At 39.6% G+C, this 17,460-nt stretch overlaps 2 protein-coding genes across 5 annotated transcripts in view; one reads left to right on the forward strand and one right to left on the reverse strand.

Moving 5' to 3' along the window:
* ENOX1 (ecto-NOX disulfide-thiol exchanger 1) overlaps window positions 1–15,444 on the reverse strand; it is a 394,890-nt gene extending 379,446 nt beyond the window's left edge. Inside the window, exon 1 of the mRNA XM_072850165.1 lies at window positions 15,055–15,444. The gene's annotated coding sequence lies outside the window, so the exon portion shown is untranslated. The remainder of the gene's footprint in view (window positions 1–15,054) is intronic.
* Window positions 15,305–17,460, forward strand: part of LACC1 (laccase domain containing 1) — a 33,015-nt gene continuing 30,859 nt past the window's right edge. For all 4 annotated transcript variants that reach the window (XR_012040412.1, XR_012040413.1, XM_072850173.1 and 1 more), the window contains exon 1: window positions 15,305–15,503. The gene's annotated coding sequence lies outside the window, so the exon portion shown is untranslated. The remainder of the gene's footprint in view (window positions 15,504–17,460) is intronic.

Consider the following 17,460-nt stretch of genomic DNA (forward strand, 5'->3'; position numbering starts at 1 on the left):
GGGGAGCTAGATTATTTTGGATGAGTGGACAACCCCTCTGACTAAAAAGAAGCAGAGCTCTGAGAAGTAAGGTAATCTTGCCTGTGTTTCCCACAAAGCATGTAAGGCAGCTCCTTGTACAAATTACTAAACAGAGTGAAGCACATGCACCTGTGAGGAACCTGCAGTAAGAGCGTGATAGGGTTACCTGACTGCAAGTTCTTGAACACCTTGGAAGGATGGGGGGCTGAGCTCAGAGGGGACTTCACACAGGGCTTTTGATTAACTTGCCACAAAGAGAGAAGTTGTAAAAAAAGATAGCTATGCTGCAGAGCTGTTTTCTGTCTCACATATTTCAGATACAAAGATAATGGGAATAGCACAAACAGAAATGCAGGCAGATATCTGAAACTAAAGGTTAGAAGGAAAAGATTTTGACAAGAACCACATAGGCTTCCCACAGCAAAGGTCAAACAGTGACCTCCACACAAATTAATACCCCTTCAGCTACTATAAAGGAACTTTAATATTTCAGTTTCAGCAAAAAGCCTGAAAAATGCATTATGCAATCCATTTATTCTGTTGGGTTTTTTTCCCCAAGTGATACAACCACCTTTTTCAAATATATATAAGGATTCTCATTTAATAAATAATAATAAAGCTAGGTAATAATTAACTCTTAAATGTGTTCTCCCTGGTCTTGCTCTAGGGAAAAAGAAAAAAAAAAGTCCACACACTTCAGCAGCCAGAGCTACAAGCACATCCAACCAGATAATTGACACAGCCGTTGAGCCAGCACAGTGTTAACTCTGTTTTAAGCTTCCTCAAATCATCTAGCTTTAGAAACCATGTAACTTAATTGGATTGCTACAGACCTGACAGTTTCCCGTGTACTGTAAGCTAACGGATTGCATCGTTACTGTATGATTGGATACATAAGCTAATGCTGTCAGTCCTGAGAACTGTCACCAGCCCCGAAGCTCGTCTTTCATCTTCCAATCACCACCAGAAAATGAAAACAGCTGTGTTCTGCCCCTAAATCTGAAAAATAAAATTTGGGAGAATTTAAAACCACCACGTATCGGAAGCAGGAGATTTGGGCCAAATCTCACATCCTTGGTCACGTAAGTGATTCCCTGCCATGTGGCCAGTTCCACTGAAATGCTGGTTAACTCCAGTAGGGTCATCAAAATAATCACTCTTACTTAGATGAGGAACAGTCTGCTGAACGAGGTCTTTATAAACCCAAAGGAGAAAATATGAAGATGGTTTACAAGGCAACACTACGTATGCTCAGTAAAGCTCAGACAGATAGAGACAGTATGGATAATACAAGCTAAACAGCACATTGACAAATTTTAAAATGCAGTTTCAGTTTCCACCTTAATGAAGCAAAAGCTAACAATATTTGTAAGCTGGAGATGTCCCCACGGCACAAGTGACAGGTAGGTGCCAAGTCATCATCAAAAGTCTGTGAGAATTAGATACCTCCCGGCCATATGGGTCAGCACACACCTCCCTGGCTTCAGAGATCTTTTGAAAAGAGAAGATTGGTGTTTTGACCTTTATGCTGTCTCTGTGCTGCTGATTTCCTGAATGCCCATTGTACTTCTGCTCATTTTGTAACACAAGTTTCATTTTTATTTAGAAGTCACTGAAAGCAGGCATTATCCTTGTTCTTAACTCTTACATGGGCTATCCAGATATTATTGCCCCATTTGGAGGCGGGGGGGGGCGGGACATTAAAAGCACAGAGTTGCTCAACCGTTCTCATGTTAATGTCAATAAATGCTGAGTTAAGTTGCTACTGATTATTTTGTAGACAGATGTCTGTTTTTTCAACACCACCATGGGCAACTTTCAAAACAGACAAAAGTAAACATTCTGGAAGAACCCATTCCAGTAGGCTAGTCCTAATTTTTTCTTCTTTTTTGGGGGGTGGGTGTGTGTCTTTTTTTTTTAAACCATTCATAACGACAGGTATGCAGAAAATTATGTACAAAATTACCATTTCCAGCCACTCTTCTCTGAGGGCACTATCACCATTTTTTCAGCAATTGCCCCTCTTCTTTTTGCCTTAGGTGATGAGTAGTCCTTGTGCAAACCTATCAGATAGGCTGTTAAGGATTATTATTCCCAAACTATACCATTCTTTAAGTCAAAGACTCAGCCTGACCTACCTTGCTTGTGAAGATCTTCCCGAGTGAGAATACAAAATCCTTCCACTGTTCTTTTTCATAACCACACCACTATGCAAAGTTTCCACAAACTGTTAACTATCTATACAGTCCATCCATATTTTCCATGCATACTTTCATCAAGTAATTCTTAATTAAAGCAACTCTCACCCCCAACATTGCACTTTGATGTTGTAAATAGTCTAGAATTTTACTAGGAGGAGAGATCCTGATGTTTTCCCTACTTAATTCAGCGATCACTAAAATGCAGCCACATCTGGGGTGGCTCTTTAGCAATATGCAGCAGTGCTAATATAACATGATGATCGGGAATGGAAAATAAAGACTAATGTATTCAGCTGAAATGGCAACTGAAATTTTCATAGGCAGAATATAATTACCTGAGCTGGCATTCTGCCAGGACATGGGGGTTAACATTATTACTCCTACAATACTCCTATTTGTGGGTAATATGGAAAAAAAGAAACAACAGGATTTTTTAATTGAACCAGTGTGAACCCAACTACAGTAGGGTGCAGTCCAATTAAAATTGACAGCCCAGTGAAGTGGATACACATAACACACAGATAAATATAGAAAATCCAAGTTGTTCTCTTTTTCTTTGTCCTCTCCTCTTGGTGTTTTTTTCCCACTGGATATTTCATTTCATTTTCTAAATCTTTTGATGCCAGGAAACTATCATTGACTGGAAACACTTACTAGCTTTTTGCAGACAGTTTTCATAACTTAAAATAAAGATGGAAAAATATATCCTGTTAAATGTTTCAGCATTGCATTTCTTTCCTTTTCCACAGCACACAGTATTAAAATTACATTGGCTGTGCAGCAGGAGATTAGAAAGAGCAACTGCTTTTAAGCTTTAATAGTAAATGACGCTGAAGTCACTAAATCTGTTTTTGAAGCACACACAGTGCATGCACTACCAATTGGAAACTTGTAGCTAACCCACAAGCAAGCAGTCTGATCCCCTACCAAAAATGCTGCAGAGGCTAACTCCTGAAAGGCAAAACTACTTTCTTTTCTCTTTTTTTCTTTTGGGAAGAAGTGGCATGAAATATATTACACTGTTTACTCCTGGTTCTGTAGTCTTTAGTCACATGAGTATCTCTTTCTCAGACACGTAGAACCACGCAAGCACCCACCGAGGTCAACAGGACTCCTGAGGAATTAATATTCCCTATCTGACAGAGGTGTTGCAACATGTACTTCATTAGTGTTCTGAAGCACCCTGAGAGCCCTAGATAACAGTTGCTATATGTTGTAAGAAAATAGTACTATTCATTATTACAGAAGAGCTAAACCATGTTTGTAATTGACCATTGCCTGAATCTTTTCCAAAGTTATTGGGTTTGGAGATATGCCTCAAAGTAAATCTGTTATTTAATAGAATGAAGAAAGTAAAGCAGCAACGGGGTATGTTTTAAGAGCAAACAGAAGAAAGCTCCCCTGGGCTGTATCCTATTGACCTCTAGTTCCATTATTGTTTCTAAAATGCTTTTCCATTTAAGGCATTGCCACTGAATCCTTCCCAGGAAGCCCTGGGAAAGGATATAAAGTGAGATCTCTACTAAGCTTGTAAGTAACATCTCTAAAAATGGAGGGTTGATTTATGTTTTACTGACAGCCAGGTTTAAAGGGGAAAAACCCTCCAGGCTTTGGTTATGAATCTTCTATAATATAATAAATGGTGCCATCTACTGGCTCTCTTTTGCTTTTGATCAGTGTCAGGGTTTGATTGTACAGTATAGCTACTGCAAGTAGCATTAAAACACCAAAGAATCAAGCCAACATGATTGTAGCTAGCATATTTCCTGACAACGGATCTTGGAATGATTTACAGGGGTTTCCGTAAAGCAAACAAGCCTAAAATGAAATAAGAGTAGAAGGAGAAAGAAAAATGGCAAGATGCAAGCAAGGGAGAAAAGGCAGCGTTCCAGCAGACATGTGAAACTGGATGAAGGGTCGATACTGAAGACAGATACAGCTAAGCAGAACCAGATGCAGCCATCCCATAGGACAAATCAGTGATGAGACTCCTCGGAGAGAAGAGGAGAGGTTCTCCAATCCCTCCCAATTAATTTTCTGTTAGAAAAAGAACAGCCAACCATGCTGCTTTTTCCCTTCCACCCACTCCAGTTTCTACTATTAAACAAAGAAGAAAATGTAAACAGCCCTGACAGAAGAAACATACAGATAGATAGAGAAGTTATGGGTCAATTTCCTTCTCAGAGCTCAATATTTTTCCTGATTTACATCAGGAGCAAGATTTAACTCTCTGACTTATGCCTCAGAAAACTAGATGAACTGTGCCATGTTCTACTCTTCGGTACACTAGCAATCTTGGCACCTCCCCTGGGGCCAAACTGGACTCACTGAGTAAAGGAACTGCTACAGAATATTTTGTTGTTGTTGTTGTTGCTTTTAATGTATCTGGATAATTTGCTTGAAAAAGCAAAATCAGCTGTAGAGCTATTTTAGTCTAATTTCCTAAGAAAAAGAGACCAGTGCAGTCACAGCATCTGGCAAAGGGGAAACAGTCTCAGAAATACCCAATTTTGTCAAGTGCTTCACAAAAAGCAGAGTGACTGTTAGTGCTCCTTTGGAGAAAAAAGCACAAGTGAAAGCTCTTCTTAGACATCAGACAGCCCCACCAGACACAAATTCATAGGAAGGTGCTCCCCTTCAGTTTGGCTTCTCATAAAATATGTGTTTGTCATGATAGTCTTCACCTGGTAAGAAACAGATAAGCAGGACAGGATGGAAATGCAGGTTATCAGGGCTTTTATTGCTACAAATGGAACCTGCATCAGAGTAAGTTACAGCTTCTTGGGCTCCAGCTTCATCTCCTGTAAATGAAGATCATGTTTATCTATGCCTCATGGAGTGCTTTTAGACTTTAAAAGTACAAGAGATCATGGAAATCATATCTTGACACAGATATAAATTTCTCCATGCCTGAATCAGAAGTGCAAAGAGAGTCAGCAGCTCTCACAGCAGAGCCCCATCTCTGCTGCCGGACCCCATGTTAAGATTTTTATATAGCCCTCAGGAGTATGAGTTTTGGCAGCAGCCACACACTGAGGAATTCCAGGCAATACAACTCCACTTGGAGTTGTGCTGGGAAGGACTGGGAACACTGGAGTTGCTGTGGAAAGCCTTTCACGCAGCCCTTAAAATGAGAGGCTTCTGGAAAGTAAAATCACAGAACACAGGTTGAGAACCCTATTGCCACATGTGTGATCAGGACTTTCCAAAGGGGGTAACTGAGGGCCACAAAGAAGCTTATGACAATAAAAGTGGTATACATTTTGTGATTAGCATGCAGACCCAATCTAACAGACTCTGTTTTCATGTCAACGTGTGCAAACATTTTCTTCTCACTTCATTTAGTTTACCCAGTAGTTAATGGCCTTATATCGCAAACCTGAAGTTCTATAGATTTGGTATCCTGCTAGATACAGGATCAATTTTGTAGCATGCTTTCATTAGTCTCTCTTTACATTTTTCATCAGTCTCAGATTAGTGTAAGATTTTAACCTAATGAAGAGGATATTAAGCACATTGGTTCCTTCCACCAGGCAGGGCAGTTTCTGTCCTAGTATGGGTGTGAAAGGGTAAGAGCTCTCTTTTTGGCACCAACTCTAACCTCCTGATTAAATGGACCCCAACTACTCTGTAGTGATCTCTTGAACAGCATTAAGTTTTAAGTGAAGAGGCCTAGCTCCTGTAAGAAAGGTGCTGACAATACTTCCATTCTCCAGCTCCTATAAGAAGTTCTCCGGCAATGTATAGCATTGGAGAAAATCGCTACAACTGCTGTGCATGAAACCCACGGCTTCCAGTTCAGATCTTGGCTCTGGGAACAGGCAGGAAGCAAGCATGAGTCTAGGCAGCAGATGGGGACATTGCTAATTGGTCTGTTTTGATGCTGGGCCACCCGCTGACAGACACTTCGTGCTTCTCTCTTAGCAGTGATTTGCCATGTCAAAGAGCTACAGATATGGGAATGATAACAAAGAAAGTGAAAATAGCAATCACTTCAGTGCAGACAATCATTTTTCTCAACTGTGCTAACCAAATTTGCTACAGAATGTTGTGAGGCAGCTTGCACTTGGCAGACTCTTTGCAGACCAAAAGATGCGATTTGTCCTTACAGTGTCAAGTGGCAATGATGTTATGTGAGTGCCGTCATTTCTAATGCATTTTTGCTGCTTTCTTAAAAAGCCTGGTGATCATTATAAAAGAAGGAAAGCAGAATGGCCTGCCATCTGTGCAAAAAAATACGCTGGGTGAAAACTACCACGAGAGCAGTGGTTCATAAACAAGGGACCAGAACTCAGTAAGGGTTGTGAGTGCGACAGAAGTTTTATTGCAAAAGCAGGATTCACAACCACAAGCAGGAATAAAAGACTGCAGTTGCAACTGGAAGAGAATTCAGGAGCATGCTGGAACCAGTGGAAAGTTTGGGATTTGTTCCATCAAACTGTTCCAGTTTAAAGAACGGCAGCAGATTACAATCTTTATACTATGTAAAACTTCAGCTTTCACATTTTCTTCTTCTCCCGAGATTACTGGCTACAAATCTTAGTATTTTTGTGGTAACAATTGTGGCTTTGTCTTCTGTAATGTCCCTGCCGTATTTTACATGCTCTGGGACAGTAAATGATTGTGACTATACTGCTTTGGGGGAGGTATGATATCAGAGATTCTGTCTGCCTTTCACTTTTGAGCAGAGTTGCTAAATTCTCAGTGTTTTTTAAGGATTTTTTCTGATTTTCATTAAAATGAAAGAAAATTAAACTACTACACTCATTACAGATCAGCCATTTACAATGCAGTAAAACAAACAAAACGTTTTTTGAATGGAAGGGATATAAAATGTCTTCTCAAACCACCAGTGCCCAAAAAGAAGGAACTTTACTGTCCATGTGAATCTGTTTAATTATCTCACATGGAAAAATGTCTCTGTCTAGAAGGCCAAGTTCTATTCTTTCATTGTTGATGGAGCTGTGTATTTCTAAATATAGGAGATCGTAGTGGGAAATGCTGGCAGAACCATCAGTGGAGTACCTCAACACAAAAGCTAATTTGAAATTTAAAAGCAACTATTTTGCCTTGACTTTTCTGAATGTCACCACCTCTATCCCAGACAAACACAGGAATAAAGACTGTTTGCTGTGGTATTTTCAACAGTAAGTGACCAGAAGTTACCTAAAATAAATGGTGAAGATAGGCTAAGTGAAAATATTGTCCTCATTTAAACCAGACACCCAGATTTTACATGGCTAAAAGTAAGCGAGTTGCACCTATGCTGTATTTTAGCTGAAATCCAGCTGAAGCTAATTGTGTTGGTTCCTTCTGTAGCACATGGAAAAAGGAGTCACATCCACAGGGTGATTCATGCTACCTTTAACAGGCATCAATTTTAGCATGCACACTGGATGTGCTTCTCAGTCCAAGAAGCCCAGATGATTAGCTTACATTAGCTAATGCTTAAATGGCTAAATATTAGACAAGACAAATTCCAACACAGCCAAATGGAACACCTCTGGTGAAGGACATCACTGCAGGACAATTCTGCTTTCTTAGAGCAATTAATTTCACCGAAACACTTATTTGAAGAGAGGGTGAATCACCTTCTTAAGGTACCTCTCTTTCACATAGGAAATCTAGCTTATTCATTTACATGCTTGGTATGGCTAAGGTAAGGAAAGAAGAATCCCACACAGATTCAGCAAACTTCGCTGCAAGTGGTCTTCTGCCTTGCTGTGCATTCCACTATTAAAGGTCTCTTTGCTATGCTGGAGAGGGGGCTGATCAGCTAACACAACATCCAAGTGCAGGCTGTGGAGGGAGGTGTTTTTCAGATAAATTACTTGCCATTCCAGCACTGAAGAACTGCACTAGTTAGCTACTAAGGAACATCATTCCCAGTTGGAGTTTATTAGGCACATCTGCAAAAGTAAGAGAATTAATGGCTGTGAAACAGACCATTCACTTTCATGACCGCTAAATCCCCACTGAAAAGGTACTCCCACTTGGCTATTGATTCAAACTAACTGTTAGGTTAAACAAACATGTCCTGAACTCTAAAGGTAATTGTCATATATGAATGAGGAGGAAATAAAGTGGACACGTATTTCACACTGGCAATTTGGACTCAATAGCCAAAATTTCCCTTTTGTTATCTCCAACAAGTATGCCTCATTTTCCATTCAGGAGAGAAAAAAATCTCAACGAATGTATTTCCAATCAAACATTTCATCAGAATTCTCTGCTTTTGTATTGCATGTTTCTAAACTTCTAATTTTAGTATACTAGCACATGTTTTCTATTAACAGATCTTCTCTTTCTCATTTATACTTGACCTCTTATACATCATTAATTAAAGTTGTTAGCATCACAATATGTCAGCTCTCCTCGTGTTCTATTGCTTCTAAAAACAATGTTGCATTGCTGTTTTTCTTATCAGCTGTTCTTTTATGCTTTTATGACAGCTTTTGTGTTGTTTGTTTCCCAATGTACATTATTTTCCACACTTGTGTATTAAAAGCAAACGTAATTATACTAAATGGTATCAGAAAATTAAAGCATTTGGGAAATACACTAATGAAAGTTCAACACTCCCTTTGTATGAGAAAATTAGCACTCTTGAAGGTCTAATAAGCATGGTTAAGAATGTCTCTGGTGCCAATAACCTAAAAAGTAGTCAAAATCCCCTGCGCCATCAGCTAGTAATATAACGTAACACCAAGAAAAAAAAAAGAAGTAAGTACTGAGAAAAAAAACCCAAACATCGCAAAGCTATTCAAATGGAAAGAAAGCTATCTGCAGCTGCCTGGGCAATATGCAGGCAAAGTGAGTTTAAGTTAAGTTTTAAAAGTGACAACTAAACTACCTACAGGTGTAACTGCCAGTGTATAGTTCCTTTTTCAACTCCAGACTTACTGAAATGAGTGGAGTTACACTAGACAAAAGCTGCAGTAAATCAGCAACTGATCTATTAGCTCCTACTTTTCAAGAGAAAACCAAAAAGGCTTTGAAATTCTTAATTACTATATTTCTGAAAATGGACTAAGCATGCTCTGTAGCTTCTTTTTAGGTGTAAAAGGAAAGGAGTCAAAACCACCAAAACATTGTGATTGCTACTGTAAGAACTGAAGTGGTGTTACGACGATTGTAATGAGTTACTTTTGATTTCATACTTTGATCCCTCTTTGAGTAGTGAGGTGTTTCTTTGTTGTTTTGTGAGTGCTAATTGCTGCAGTGCTGTGTTAAATCATTGTTATGCTGGTTTCCTTGAGCAGCAGGATGGATAATTGAATAATTACAAAGGAGAAGTTCATTAAAATGGGTATGGCTATAGAAATGAGATTTTCCAGCAATTCAGTGAGGGGTTGTGTATAGTTATGCAAACAATCTGTTGAAAAACATTCTTTTCCTATGTAGAAGATCAAATCTTTTGTGCACACAGCTTCTCTCAGAAGCAGACCAGGAAATGACAACAACTGCACTGGGCTGACTTTCTTCTCCACACTACTGTGAGAATCCTTAATCCTGGTATGATTCAAAGTTCAGCCATAGAATTCCTCTATTATGGGTAACTCACCAAAACTCAAATTCAGCATGTAAAAACAGATCTCAAGTGTGTTAGAGGTGTAGGAACTACTGTACACCACTGAAGAGCCTGCAGAATAACACAGAATGTCAATGAGAAAACTCTCTTCCACTTTGGGCTTCCAAGACATTTCTTGTCTAGTGTAGAAGACAACAAAATGTTGGGTCCCACGATGGCTGAATACATCTGAGCCATCAGGTCACACAGTGAAGGAGTAGCTGCAGTGTAGAGCTGCAACAGGATCTAGGTGCTGCCTCTCCAGCTGCCATACTTACTGCCTTAAAACATTTAAGCAGCTACTGCACACCGTGAGGAAGCACTGGAGGTGCCATGAGAAAGAGAAAGGTGTTCCATGGGAAAATGAGCAACAAACAAATCTCATAGCTTAGTTCAAAGAATGAGTGTCGTGGTTTAGCCCCAGCCGGGAACTAAGCACCACGCAGCCGCTCGCTCGCTCCCCCCCGGTGGGATGGGGGAGAGAATCGGAAGAGCAAAAGTAAGAAAACTCGAGGGTTGAGATAAAGACAGTTTAATAGGGAAAGCAAAAGCTGCGCACGCAAGCGAAGTAAAGCAAGGAATTCCTTCACTCCTTCCCATGGGCAGGCAGGTGTTCAGCCATCTCCAGGAAAGCAGGGCTCCATCACGCGTAACGGTGACTTGGGAAGACAAACGCCATCACTCCAAATGTCCCCCCCTTCCTTCTTCTTCCCCAGCTTTATATACTGAGCATGACGTCATGTGGTATGGAATACCTCTTTGGTCAGTTTGGATCAACTATCCTGGCTGTGTCCCCTCCCAGCTTCTTCTGCACCTGGCAGAGCATGGGAAGCTGAAAAGTCCTTGACTGGTGCAGCAACAACTAAAACATCTCTGTATTATCAACACTGTTTTCAGCACAAATCCAAAACATAGCCCCATACCAGCCACTATAAAGAAAATTAACTCAATCTCAGCTGAAACCAGGACAATGAGTCAAAAAAAAGTAACCTTCTGAGATTCTACTGATACTCGTAGAGTCAACATCAAGATCAGTACTTTAGATCTTTTGCACAGGTCTCTGTCACATGAGTTAATGGACACTGACAGTAACATAGACTGTGATTCCCCAGTGGCTGGAGCAAGATGAGATTATCCGCTGACTGTGGAGGATTTTTCAGACTTAGGAACCTCACATTCCACTGTGGGCTCTGTAGTATAAAATGAACACAGGCTTATGTTCTACTGTTCTCCCTTCCCCAGTTTCTTTCACTTCCACTCACTGCAGCCTGTGCCTGTCTCCCATTCACATTCCCCTGCTATCCTTGTCTAAGTTTATTACCTACGTTTCCAACTTCATCCTCATTTTCAAGGGACTGCTCAGCATTTTTCTGGTCATTAGGTACTAACTTTAAAAGTCTAGGTTACAAAGAAGAGACCTGGAAAATCTCACTGATGCAAGCATTATTGGCAACTGATGAGATAGTTCACATGACTGGAATGCTAAAGACCTTTAGATAAAATTTGTTTAGGGGAAGACGTGAAAGTAGTGAACGATGTAGTGGTAGTACTACAAAGACACTGCTAGCTGGTCTGTATATGCTGATAATTCAGAAACTAATTGTCAATGTGCTAAAACACAAAAGACAAGAAGAGAATACAGCAGAGTGGGAAGAAGGGAGAGTCTTTATAGACCAGAATTATTTCTTATGACTTGTCTGCAGCGAGAGGCAGACTGCGGGGGAGCAATTGTCTTGCCATGGGAGAATTCAATTTCAGAAATGTAGCATGGAGGTCACACAACTTATTAGAGTTTCTAAAATTATTCCTTGTGATCCTTTAACACAGAAAGTATTACTGCTCTCAATACAGGGTAACTCAATTATGGTCTCACTACGATGAATAGAGCTGTATTAATTCCTGGCCTGGAGTCGGTGAGGGATAACTGGAGATGATAGATGGGATTTATGTCATGTAATTTTAATCATCTACCATGAGTTTAGAACTAGTTGCCCTGGACTCCTTCTGCAGATAGCAGAGGGAAATAGGCACTGCTAGAAGACGAGTTGTGCCACCTATCTTAGAGCCCTAGGATGTTTCATCTCACCTCACGTTAGTTATCCAAAAGGTAGATTTCTTCCCATCCAGATCCCCTCCATAGTCAATGCAAAGGGGAAAGCACCACCAGAATGTGAGTTACTAAATTCTAAATAGGTGTCCAAGACAGGCAAGGTGAAGCCCCTGCACAGTAGCTGATGCTGCAAAATGGCTAATTTCCTATGGTTGATGAAAATTGTGAGTGAAGTTGACTGGGGAGGAGCAGATAGAAAAAAGCAAATGAAAAATGGGAGTTCTACCACAGAAACTAAAAAGATGCTTAAAAAGCAAAGAGTACTCCACCAAGAAAGAGGAAATCTTTAGCTAAAAGCCTACTCTGGTTCACTGGCAAACAGAAATAGCTCTTAGAACCAGCCTCCCACTGCTCCCCAGTGTAACATATGGAAAACATGACACTGAATGTAATATATAAATGAGAAGCTTAGAGCCCAGGAAATCAATAGGGAAAGCTAGAGAAATACAAAGAAAAATATGTGGCCAGCCATAAGACAATAAAGGGCAAAAAAAAAGAAATTTTGAGCATTTACTAATAATGCTGTTGTGGCTGTGGTGGCTTAAGGATATAGGGCTTGGATACATCTTACCTAACTTTAGACATCAGAATATAGAGAGAAATAGGACTTTTTAGGGCACAATTCCTGTCATCGTAATGCAACTATATAAAGCAGTTCAGATGAAACATCCCCTAGAAGTGTTTCTTTCCCTCCATGACTATAAAGGAAGAACCAATAGATGTAACTGGGAAAAAACTTGAGATACCCAAGCTCTCCTCTGCCAAAATGTTTGCTTGTTTTTCCAACTGCATCAGTTAACCTAACAACACAAATGCATCAACAATTAAAGAAGTCTTAGCAACAGTATGAATTCATAATTTGAGAGATGGTAATAATTTTAGTAGAGATACACAAAAGGTAGATAGCATATTTGTACTGCACTGGAGCAGGGCATGCCAATCCTTTAGTAACTGCAACAGATATGACAAAACCTGAGGGTAAAATTTTAATCATGAGACCCAGATAACTTTTATCCAAGTTGTTTGAGAAGGCCGCTGGTCTACTGATGTAAATTTTATATGAATGTTATAAAGCCAGGCTTCAGTAGATTAGAATTCCATGGCAATACTGAAAAAGAGAAAGGTGATAAAAGTAGGTAATTACATGATGATTAGCCTGAAACTGTCCTCCCTCTCTCCCCTCAAAAGCCCCTGCCAAAGTTCAATCCTTTGCTCCAGAGCACATAGCCATAAAATAAACCGTTAAACATGGGTAAACAACAGACTGTCTGTGCTATTTCTGGGCTTATCTCAATCGAAATAGGCATTTAACTGAATCTTTTAAATTAAGAGTAGTTGCTCTAGGATTCCTTTGTAGTGACTGGAAAGAGCCAGACTCTGCCATAAGGCACGCAAGAACTGAATCGGCTACAGATGCCTTTCTCTTGTCAAGTATATTGGGAGCCTCAAGCGATGACATTCATACCTTATGTTTAAGCTTTCCAGAACACTGACCTTGAGACAGAACTGCAGTTTCAGGCCAAAAGATTCAGCCCAGGCAGGGTTATTTAAGAAGCCTGAAAACACGGGTTTATATAATATGTTGTAAATCCGTAACTACCAACTATCATTAGTTTTAGTCAGCTATAAGTCTGACCTAATCTTTTTGAAATACATTTTTCAGCAAACAGCAGGAAGTCGATGATCTTAAACAGAATAGTTCTTACTAAGAAGAAAGTGACCTAAGGAAAACTTTGTAGAAGACTGCTTTTAGCTCACAAAAACATTTTTTTAAATGATTTTTAAGAAAAAATGTGAAGTCCTTCTATTTGTAGTGGACTTTGCATTATGACTTAGATTAGAACAGAAGGTCTGAGGAAATTTGCCAGATTCTTCCTCTTTTAAAATCTGATCAATAATTAAGAATAAATACATCGAATCCTCCAGTTGTTGTTCACAGTTGTAAGAGTTAGAATACTCAGCATCTCCTTTTCATCCTGCCTTTTCAGAAATAAAATAGCATTTAGGAGTATTCATCATATTCTGCAGAAATATGAAATATTCTCAGGATAAGTATTGATCTTCAAATCGAAACAAGTATGAAAGGTGCCTTTACCATGTACAAAGACATTTCACCACTAGAGGGAACTATTAGACTTTATTGTCAGTGGGGAAAAAGGCAACTGCATTTCAAACTGTCGGTGCTAGTTCCACTCCAGAAGTCTTCATAACTTTGTTGAAAACACTGCAAGTGATATATTACGTTAATTCATATAATATGTAGATGATAGAAAAACATTTAAGCTTTTATGTGACATTCAGTCAATAAGGATTGAATATACGGTATACGATATTTATAATAAAATGAGAGATTAAGAAGCTTGTTGCTCTTGGAAAGATTTAGAGAGAATTTTACTGAATTATGTCAAACTAGACTATGTTAAATTAAAAAGCTACTGCAAAACGTAGAAACACTCATCTAATTTCCTAACAGGAGAAATCTCTGTTCAACACAGAACACTGTCCTTTGCTCATTATTGTAGCAACCATTTTCAACCAGAATTATATTTAGTGACATGATAAAGCTGTCTCCTCTGTCTGCTTTCATCCAGATGGGGAACATGCAGTGCAATTATCTTTCTTTTTGTGGCTAGGGAGGGCAGAGATTTGGGGTTTTTAACTTGCTTTGTCCTTTGCAGTTCGTGGTTTTTTTTTTTTCCTTGTTTTGTTAGGTCGCTACGTGTTGCTTCCTCTAAATGCTAGAAAAAGCCAAGTGAAAGAATTGAGTGTGGTCCTTTAAGCAGGCTGTGAATTGTTTTTGCTCGATCCACGTTTCTGAGGCAGTTCATTGCACTGCCTTAACCCTGTCCCTGAAAAAGCGGTTTCCTCCTGCACAGTTGACAATTAAAAGAAAAATATTTCAGTACTGCCTGGAATTCCTCAAGAAGTCACTGCCTCGACATGACTCAGAGCTACATGCTGCAGCCGCATTTTAACAAAGGATCTAATAATTACTTTGATAACGATATATTCAGGCATTTCAGAAAATTGGGTAAGAGTTCTGAAAGTTTTCCTTTTTCACTCTCAGCAGCATGACATACCATCGATGCACGATTTCTTCTTTGTCTGAAGCAGCGTGTATGAACCTCAGTAGAATAGCATGCATTACTTACTGTGACATGCACACGGCTCTCTGCAAGTGACTCGCCTGAGGGCCAAAACAAACCCTGCAACAGAGGCAAAGGAGCATAACATTGGTGTCTATCCCCGACACACCTTCCCTCTTCTGTTGTATATCGCATGTAGCCTTGATGAGAGCAAAGCTCTTAGCAGGTATGGCTGCATTATCCGACACATTTCCTCTGCCTCAGCATCTGAGGTTGTTGGGTCACGTGGAAGGGTTTCCTGTGGAGTGTCAGCTTACAGCACGGGGAAATCCTTCCCTTTAGCACCCCTCAGTACATTGCTGCATCACATGACGTGATCCAATGGCTGTATTGTTTCCCTGTCGAGTGTGGAGTTCCCCCGATATGTTCCTACTCATTTACACCATATTGTTGGAATAAATCCCGTTTCCTGTGCTTCAAACTTTTGCTAAGCAGTGGGTACGACTCGTTGGTTGGTAAGTTTTTCCAAACTCTATTTACACGTCCGTTGCTGCTTGCTCTCTGTTTTGCTGTTCAGAGCGGGCAGACACTCCTCTTCCCGTTGCCTGCCGAGCGCTGAAGCCAGAATTTCCTCCCTTGGCCCCACACCCATCCTCAGAAATGACCGATACGGGTTAGGCAGCACGCTTCTCCACCGCGAGCTGGGAGAGCCTCATGTAACAAGAACACAAAGTGCATTCACTGAGTTATTCCCCCAAAATCATAAATCATTCTCCTACTGTCTGTGCTTGCTTGCAAAGGGAAAAAAATGCCCTGAGATCAGCTTACTACTGTTCAACATTGTACCAAGGAAAATCGGCCTCAGGAGGTTGCCAGGATTTGTTGGAATTAGACATTTTTATAAAATCTACATACATTTCTTTTTTCGTCTGTTGTACAGAATGCTGATAGTTTAGAGAAGGCAGTAATTTATATTTCCTTGTTTCAGCTGAGTTTTTTCCCAGATTAGGTTTTCTCTTGATTAACTGCAATTCACTAGTAAAATGTTTATGCCTTTCTTATATTTATTATCTGTTAAATATTGAATGCTAAATTTGAAATACTGCACCTGGGAAAATGTGTAAATACTGTGTGATACAAAGTTCTGTTTAATCAGAAGCGTGCAAAATGTATTTGATCATGTAAAATGTGGTGTTTAGCACACAAAAAAAGAGAATACAGGTTTCAGGTGTACTCAGTGACTAAACTTCTACAAGTTTGGTGGGGACTGAGGACAATCAAAGCTTCAAAGACTAGAGATTAATCAACTCAGGTGTTGAGGCAGTAAATAGTATGTTTACGTGGGATGAAAGATCATAATTGTGGCATTTAACTAGGACAGTGATGTGGGATGACAATAACAGTCAGAGTCCATACCTTATACATAACAAATTATTTCAGAGACGGAACAGACTTTTTGCAACATGGTGGACTTTGTACTAAACAACATTTGTATTAAAGAGTTCATACTCTATATAGTCAGTAAAGCATAAGTAAAATGGGTTAAGGACTAGCTAACACACTTCCACAGATAATTGTTAAAGAAAGTCCAAAATATGAAGGGGGTATTCATAGTAGAATTCCACAGGTATTGGTATTATGACCAACGCTAGTGTTTTTCTTTGATATGGAATTAAAGATAAACTTAGATCTAGCATAATTTCTTAATTAAATGAGAGCAGAACAATTATACATAGCACAGACACACATTAAATACTTGAACTATAGCTACATTTTGTGGCAGGAAAGCTGAGAAGCTGAGGTGTACTTTAATTTCCAAAGCTCCCACCATTCATATGGGGATACAGCTAAACCATGCAGCAGCTCCTTTCTGGCCTGCATAGCTGAGTTTCTTCTTAGGAAAACCAGGACATGAATTGGAGGGAATCGCAAATGGCCAGGGCTCTTTTTGATATGGAGTTCAGCTATTACAAGATGTAGGGAAATCCTCTGTAGTTACCAGAGTATTTGAGACACAATTGAGATAAGCTTAGTCCATTTAAATATGTATACTGAAAAAGCAAGTTTTACACTGAGGAAAAAGGAGGAATACACCTTTGATAGCTGAGATCCCTTGAAAGGGTCAAGAGCCCCAGTAGGCAAGAACATCAGCTCTCTTGCAAAGTACAGAGCAAAAATGAGTATTAGACAACTTAGGCCTTGGATGATAGGAAGGCCTCTGTGTAGGAGAAGGGAACATTTGCTCTGCATATAGCACCAACCGGAGTATTACATACAGCTTTTGTATTCACCTTTATTAAATTATATTAAACAATTTCAAAACATGTACAAAAGAACCACAAAAGTAACATGAGATACTGAAACTTACTGATATTTATGAAAAGGAACAAGGAAAATGTAGGTCCAAGGTATTTACTTGATATGAGTGAATCATGCTGTACGTGTGTTGATACGTAGAAACTGCCTTAATAC

The sequence above is a fragment of the Ciconia boyciana genome, chromosome 1 (assembly GCF_034638445.1).
Source record: "Ciconia boyciana chromosome 1, ASM3463844v1, whole genome shotgun sequence".
Classification (NCBI taxonomy): Eukaryota; Metazoa; Chordata; class Aves; order Ciconiiformes; family Ciconiidae; genus Ciconia; species Ciconia boyciana.